The sequence below is a fragment of the Phyllobates terribilis genome, unplaced genomic scaffold (genome assembly GCF_046119375.1).
Source record: "Phyllobates terribilis strain yellow unplaced genomic scaffold, ASM4611937v1 Scaffold_12__6_contigs__length_324123572, whole genome shotgun sequence".
Classification (NCBI taxonomy): domain Eukaryota; kingdom Metazoa; phylum Chordata; class Amphibia; order Anura; family Dendrobatidae; genus Phyllobates; species Phyllobates terribilis.
The window spans coordinates 174,536,291-174,544,418 of record NW_027362772.1 but is presented as its reverse complement, the minus strand read 5'-3'; the positions used below and the strand labels follow the sequence as shown (position 1 = coordinate 174,544,418).

Below are 8,128 nucleotides of genomic sequence, written 5' to 3'. Positions count from 1 at the left end.
TCAGATTTAAAAAACGGTGCTTGGTCATGAAGCTCAAAATTGGCTGTAACTAATAGGATACAAATAAATATTGGAATAAAAGAAATCATGGTATATTTCCTTTCATCACAAGTAATGCTCATTTTCTACTGCGTAGCTTAGAAAGAGTTAAATTACAAATGCTGGAAGAAGTCAGGATGTCCGAGTGGTCTAAGGCGCTTTGTTAAGGTCACAGTCTCTCCTGGAGGTGTGGGTTCAAATCTCACTTCTGACTTTAGCATTTTCTTTCAAGAAATTGTACAGCTTCACTCCTGTTACTGATCAGTTGGGGTTCTGCTCCATTGGTGGCTATCTCAAATCGAAAACTAAAAGCGATGGGACTTAGCAAAACCAATTCTCAACGTTGGCACTTTGGCAGTATTCCTGGGGGTCCTTGAGGCAAATCTTAAATGTCCTGAATTTGTGCTTTCACAAAAGACTTCTGGGAACATCAAATAGTTTTTGTGCATATGTTAGTTGTTGTTTTGGCATTGGAAAAATACTGTGGATATGAAAATGAGAGGGACTATTTCATCTCTATGTGTTCTCTGTCCCTATTAGGGCAGAGAGTGAACCTCCTAAGGTGCTGTCGTGGAGGATTCCTAGAAACCGAATTACCAGTAAGTCTAATTTCAGTTTTTTCTACCTCAGGCATCAATAGACTATAAATATACTTAATAAACAAAAGCTAAAAGAGCAGATGAACATAGTTTAACAAGTCTGAAATGCGCATGTGATACTGACATCAAAGTTTCACCACATTTTGGGACAAATGTTTTCACTTTCAACATTAACAATCAGTAGAATATTTTCTCTAAATTTGCATCTCCTTTCTTCACTCCAATTGTTTGCACCTAAGAAAAAATAAAGCTTGATGCAACATTATGCTTACAAATTGTGTTTTATGCTCAATCATCACCTGTCCTACAAAGACACATTCAGAATTACCCTGGCGAATTGAGTAAATTTGAAAATGTAAAAAAAATGCAGAATTGCTGTTTTTTCTATTCATTCTCACAGAATTAATTTAAGTTCTTAAATATGTATGCAAAATAGCGGGACTTTCAAATATAGATAATCTTGCAAAAACAAGTCAAAGTAAAAATAAATACATCCAGTTGTGACATCTACAGTGTGTTGAACATTCCTGAATCTAACCGTGTCTTGCCGAAATAGGTCAGTTGGGAGAGCGTTAGACTGAAGATCTGAAGGTCCCTGGGTCAATCCTGGGTTTCGGCAAAAGTTTTTTTCTTCAACCATTAAATTTTCAGCAGAAAATAAACAAAGCATATGGACTGACTGTTTACAGAGAATGTAAAAGTCCTAATCATTATAACTATCTACAGGAAATAAAATGATAGAAACTTGAGAACTGAACACTTTTAACTTTTGAGGAAAATAATATTTTTTTGTAATTTTTCCTTCATTCTGGACGTCATCACTTTGTTTTATTTTAGTTTGACTTAGCTGTATGAGGATTTAAAGGAAACCTGATAGCTAATACGGGCAGCATGTATCAGACACTAGCTGAATGATTTCAGCCATTTATGTTTGACTATGAATCACTGTGGCATTACTGAGACAAATATGCTTCAAAAATATGCCAGGAACAAAGCTGTTTGGGGAAAAAGCCAGGAAGGCAAAAAACACAAGCCCCAACTCAGGACCGTCATCTTTCATTCTAAAAATAGCGGTTTCCACGGTAATGGTAAGACAAAGAATCCACAGATTTGGCATTTCTCTAGCGAGGAGAGCCCACTTAAAATGTATGGGGTGCTTGTCTCCATAAGCGCAAGCTGGGCACTAAACTGGCTTATTTGCAATTCTGGAGGTTGAAGAGTGAAAACACCTGTTGGACAAAAATAGTAATTGCCGGTGTTGATGAATTCATTGTGAGGAGTAATTTATAAAATGGGATCACTTTGGAGGGGTTTCTGCTGTTTTGGTACTTTTGGAACTCCGCAAATGTCACCCTCAAAATATTCTTGCAAAATCTGCATTCCCAAAACCCAAATAGCACTCTTACTTTCAAAGCCCTGCTGAGTGACCAAACAGTAGTTTCTGAAGACATATGGGGCATCACCGTATTTCAATGAAATTGTGCAACTTTATATATTTTCACAAGAAAAACTAAATATATATTGACCTAAATTTACCATTAATATAAAGTACAATGTGTTACAAAATAACACTATCAGAATCACGGGGATATGTAAAGCATTCCAGTGATATTGCCACATAAAGTGATACATGTCAGATTTAAAAAACGGTGCTTGGTCATGAAGCTCAAAATTGGCTGTAACTAACAGGTTACGAATCAATATTAAAGTAAAAGAAATCATGGTATATTTCCTTTCATCACAAGTAATGCTCATCTTTCTACTGCTTGGCTTAGAAAGAGTTAAATTACAAAAGCCAGAAGAAGTCAGGATTAGAGATGAGCGGTGTTCGAATCGAACTGTTCGCCAATCTCAAATTCGAGCTGTTTTGAGCGGTTTTCGATCCATTCGGCGAACACGAACGATTTGAAAAAATTTGGCTTTTCGAGGTAATGTTCAGTAACTGTTCGTGCACCAAAATCATAACTGGATTTTTTCACTGTAATGCTGATAATCAATGTTAATAATTAGTTTGAGTGTACAGCGGGGCGGGGGGAGGGGCAGGGGACGGATCTCTGCAAAAATAATGAAGATCTCCATTTTTTTTTCTCTTTCCCACATTTACAGTGGGGCGGTGCAATCTGTCAGCCTATCAGCAGCGCACACACAGAGCGAACTGCTTTTTTTCACACAAGCAAGGGCATGTGTCATTGGCTGTGTATGTCACATGTCCTTGCCCTATAAGACCCAGCCATTTTCCCCGTCGCCACCATTTTCTCACTGCTGCAGCTGCATGTTAGACGGCACGGCTGTTGCTGTGTGCGCTATAATTTCAGTGTTAATTTCAATCCAATTTTCTCAGAAATATACAGATAGCTTGGGAGTAGGGAATAGTTGTGATTGCAGTCCTTTTGAGGACTAGGTTACAGCATTTCCTACGACTTTTAACAGGCAGGTCTGTGCTCTTAAACAGACAGCTTGGGAGTAGGGACTAGTTTTAATTGCAGTCCTTTTGAGGACTAGGTTACAGCATTTCCTACGACATTTTGCCAGGCAGGTCTGTGCCAGTGCTGTGCTAGTGTTTTCACAGCCTTTGGCTAAATCTAGCTAAGCAAATCCTTTTTGGCCTCTTGCAGTGTGTGTTAGTCTGTGGAGTAGCGTATCTGTGTTGCAAGCTACACCACCTGTGTATAGAATACAATTTTTTTTACTACACCTAGCCAAGTAAAACCTTTTGGGCATAGCATCATTCTATTAGGCCATCTGTACTAAGCTCCACCAGCTTGCAAATTAGAAATAATTTTTATCTGCATCTTGCTCGGAGAATAATTTTGGGCCTGTAGCAGTGTGTGGGACTTATTGTATTAGTCCATCTATACTATGTTCCACCAGCTTGCAAATTAGAAATAATTTTTATCTGCATCTAGTTCGGAAAATAATTTTGGGCCTGTAGCAGTGTGTGGGACTTATTGTATTAGTACATCTATACTAAGCTCCACCAGCTTGCAAATTAGAAATAATTTTTATCTGCATCTAGCTCAGAAAATAATTTTGGGCCTGTAGCAGTGTGTGGGACTTATGGTATTAGTCCATCTATACTAAGCTCCACCAGCTTTCAATTTGGAAATAATTTTTATCTGCATCTAGCTCTGAAAATAATTTTGGGCCTGTAGTAGTGTGTGGGACTTATTCTATTAGTCCATCTATACTAACCTCCACCAGCTTGCAAATTAGAAATAATTTTTATCTGCATCTAGCTCGGAAAATAATTTGGGGCTTGTAGCAGTGTGTGGGACTTATTCAATCAGTCTATCTATACTAAGCTCCACCAGCTTGCAAATTAGAAATAATTTTTAGCTGCATCTAGCTCGGAAAATAATTTTGGGCTTGTATCAGTGTGTGGGACTTATTCTATTAGTCCATCTATACTAAACACCACCACCATTGTATGTAATTAAATTGTTTTACTGCATCTAACCCAGCCAATCCTTTTGGGCTAATACCACAGTTTGGCCACTCAGCTCTGCTCGGTTCCCATCCATCGTTTTTTGTGCAAACAACTCCAGAGTTGTCAATTAGTTAACCACCAAAATGAGTGGAAAAAGGCCTGCTGCTGGTGGAAAGGGGAATAGGCGTTTTGGGAAGGGAAAAAAAGGTTGTGTCCGTGGGGTAGGTGTTAAAGCAACAGTAACATCTGCAGAAGAAAGACGATCTTCCAGCCAAACTAAGATGTCTACTTCTTTTAGAGGACAATGTGATACGATCCCTTTCTTACGGCCACGCCAATCGCTACAAATTCCAGATGAGGCACAAAAACAGCAGGTGCTTCAACGGCTATCAAGTGCTCCTTTAAGTGGGCTCTCCTCCACCTCAACTTCAACATCTCAAATACTTCAGTCCTCAGAGGTGTCACCCCAATGGCACTTGCTTCCTCACAGCTCCCAAGACTCCAGCTGCCCGTCTGAGTTTGGGGTAGATCAAATGGTTGAATCTGCAGAGCTGTTTACTAGTGTTGAGCCACCCCCGTAGTGTTCGAGTTCGTTTCGTCGAACATCCGTATGTTCTACGAACTGTTCGTCGAACTGTTCGTCGAACACCGTTTAAACCAATGGCAGGCAATCAAAAACACATAGGAACGCATAGAAAACACATAGAAAACACTTCAAAGGTGTCCAAAAGCTAACAAACTGCTCAGAAGATACAACTAACACATAGAAAAGTGACAAGTACATATAGTCATTCGAAAAGAAAAGAGGTGGAGGAGTAAAAGGAGGGGGAAACACAGATATAGGCATGTCATGCCCTTCTAAAACCAAAAAAGTGCGAAGCCGACACGGCCAGTCCGTTCCTTCCCGTGCGACCTCCGTGTCGCCGGGTTTGTGCCAGAGCTGCGTTGGACTTTGACGGCCAGTCCACCTCTCCCAATACTGGTGCCTGTCCGCTGGTGGTTCGAGCGAGCCCCCCTGCGGTGGAGGAAGGTCTAAGCTTTTTAATTTAAATTGTCTCTCTAATTTGAATGGGTACACTTTAAATCCTTTTACAAGGATCTATTGGAGGGCAAGTCTGATGCCAGCAGCTGCGTGAATTCCAGCTCCAGTAGCATCCACTTAAGCTGCTGCAGTTAAAAAGCTTTTATAAGGATTGAGCTCGGCGGTCCACCACAAGGCGTCCTACAGCAAGTCCCAGCCCCTGTGCCTTGGGGTGCCTCCTGATGCTCTTCACTGAGTGTCCCAGGGGCCCGAAGCATTTCCTTTGAAAAAATTAAGTGTCCAAACTGCAGGTGGTGTAGCTTGCTTAACAGCTGGGATAATCCGCTGACTAGCATACACTGCTACTAGGCACAAAGTATTTCCTGGGCTAGATGCAGTTAAAAATTTGTAATTAAATACTCTCGTTGGATGCTGAGAAAGCATTCCATAGAGGCTCCTAGCATGCCATATATTATTCTCTTAAAAAGCTTGGGGTAGGGGTCTAGGGGACCATTTTAAAGCCAAAATCACGGTCCTGTATTGCAATACGTCACCTAGGCTGAAGATAAATGGAATATTTTCATCACCTTTCATAATCACCAATGGGACAAGGCAGGGATGTCCTCTGTCCCCTCTCTTATACATCCTAGTCACGGAGCACCTGCTCTCATCAATTCGCCATAACCCCAATATTAGGTGGATTGAGGTGGGAGGCACCGAGTACAAGTGCTCTGCATTTGCTGATGATGTCCTAGTATATATCACTGAATCACATATATCCATCCCTGCTGTTATGGCTGAAATAGATCACTTTGTTACATGGTCAAATTTTAAAATCAATGCAGCGAAGTCTGAGGCCCTCGATGTCTCCCTCCCCAAATCCATATAGGATTCCATCCAGTCCAACTTTCCCTTTGCCTGGCCCTCACAGGGTATCAAATACTTAGGAATTCCTATTCATAGAGACCTCTCCCATCTATGTTATCTTAATTTTGGGCCCTTTATTGAACAACTCCATACAGACCACGTTTGGCAAGTTAGAACTGTAAGATTCACTATGTGAACCACTGTTGTATTGTGGAAAAGCACATGTACACTGTTTTCCAAATTATTATGCAAAAAGTGTTTATGAGTGATAAGGTAAGAATTTTTTGTTTGTCAGTTAAACTCATTGATGGTGATGTGTGTCAGGGCTCTTTATATCACTGTAAGCAATTGCAGACACCTGTGCTAATTAGTTTGGCAGGTGTGTCCAATGAAAGGCAAGACTACTTAAGAAGGCTGTCCCACATTATTAAGCAGCCTACATTTTCTGCCAAAAAGGGAAAGACAAAGGATGTGTCGGCTGCTGAGAAGCAACAAATTGTGGAGTGTATAGGTCAAGGCATGACTACAATCAACATTGCCAAGACACTTCATTGTGATCATCGCACAATCAAGAAGTATGTAGCTGATTCACAGTACAAACGTGTGCGTGCTGATAAGGGAAAATTGAGGACTCTTTCCTACAGGTAATCGCGTCAGGTTAAAATAGCAGCGTCAAAAAAGCCTTGTCATAGCAGCAGACAAGTTTTTGAAGCTGCTGGTGCCTCCAACGTCCCCCGAACAACAAGATGCAGGGTCCTTCAGAGGTTTGCAGCTGTGCGTAAGCCATTCTGTCGACCTCCTCTATCCACTGTACAGAAGCAGAAACGGCTCCAGTGGGCCAAACAATACATGAAGACTGACTTCAAAACTGTTTTGTTCACCGATGAGTGCCGTGCAACGCTCGATGGTCCAGATGGATGGAGTGGAGGATGGCTGGTTGATGGACACCCCATGCAAACACGGCTACAGCGCCAACAAGGAGGATGTGGAGTAATGTTTTGGGCTGGAATCATGGGGAGAGAGATTGTCAGCCCCTTTAGAATCCCTGAAGGGGTAAAGATGAACTCCATAATGTATGTGGAGTTTCTCAAACAGCACTTCCTGCCATGGTTCAAGAAGAAGAACCGTGTATTCCGCAGCAAGATCATTTTCATGCATGATAATGCACCGTCTCATGCTGCACATAACACATCTGCATCTCTGGCTGATATGGGCATAAAAGGGGACAAACTAATTGTGTGACCCCCATGCTCCCCTGACCTCAACCCCATTGAGAACCTCTGGAGCATCATCAAAAGGAGTGTCTATGATGGCGGGAGGCAGTTCACATCTAAGCAACAGCTCTGGGAGGGTATTCTGTCCTCATGCAAAACAGTTGAAGCAGAAACCATCCAAAACGTGACAAATTCACTGGATGAGAGAGTTCAGAAGCTCCTTTCGAACAAGGGGTCCTATGTGCAAATGTAACATCACCTAGACTAAAGTTTTGAGTTGAAAACTGTTTAATTTCAGTTTCTAATAACCTGCTAATGCTTATAATTTCAAAAATGACAATTTTTTGTTCTTTATTAAAATGAAAAGGTTGATCGTAGAGTATGGGGGATCTAAGAGTGTGGCAACCCAGTAGTCAGGATTATTTTGAATTCTGACAATTTGAGGGTCATGTTGCAGGTAGTGCAGCAAGAAGGCACTCATGTGTCTTGCGCATCTAGGAGCCCCAAAATTATTTTCTTGGCTAGATACAGCTAAAAATTATTATTAATTTGAAATCTGGTGGAGCTTAGTATAGATAGCCTAATAGAATCAATACTGCAAACTGCTACAAGGCCCAAATTATTTTCCAGCCAAGATACAGATAAACATGATTAGTAATTTTAAATCTGGTGGAGTTTAGTATAGATGGTCTAATAGAATCAGTACTACAAACTGCTACAAAGCCCAAATTGTTTTCCAGACAAGATACAGATAAACATGATTAGTAAATTCAAAGCTTAAAACGGTTGGTGAGGTGATTTTAACAAATCATCAAGCTTTTACTCTCCCCAGGATGACACAGGGGTAGAAAAGTCCTTTCGGATCCATGATTTGTTCATCTTTATGAACGTGAGTATGTCTACATTATCAGTGGAGAGCCGCGTGCGCTTATCTGTCAGCACACCACCAGCAGCGCTGAAC

At 41.0% G+C, this 8,128-nt stretch overlaps 1 non-coding gene across 1 annotated transcript; it reads left to right on the top strand.

The window, feature by feature from the left end:
- Nucleotides 1-1,184: 1,184 nt before the first annotated feature.
- TRNAF-GAA (transfer RNA phenylalanine (anticodon GAA)) lies at nt 1,185-1,257 on the top strand. Its single transcript has one exon. It is a non-coding gene; the product is annotated as a tRNA-Phe (tRNA).
- The last annotated feature ends 6,871 nt before the right edge of the window (nt 1,258-8,128 follow it).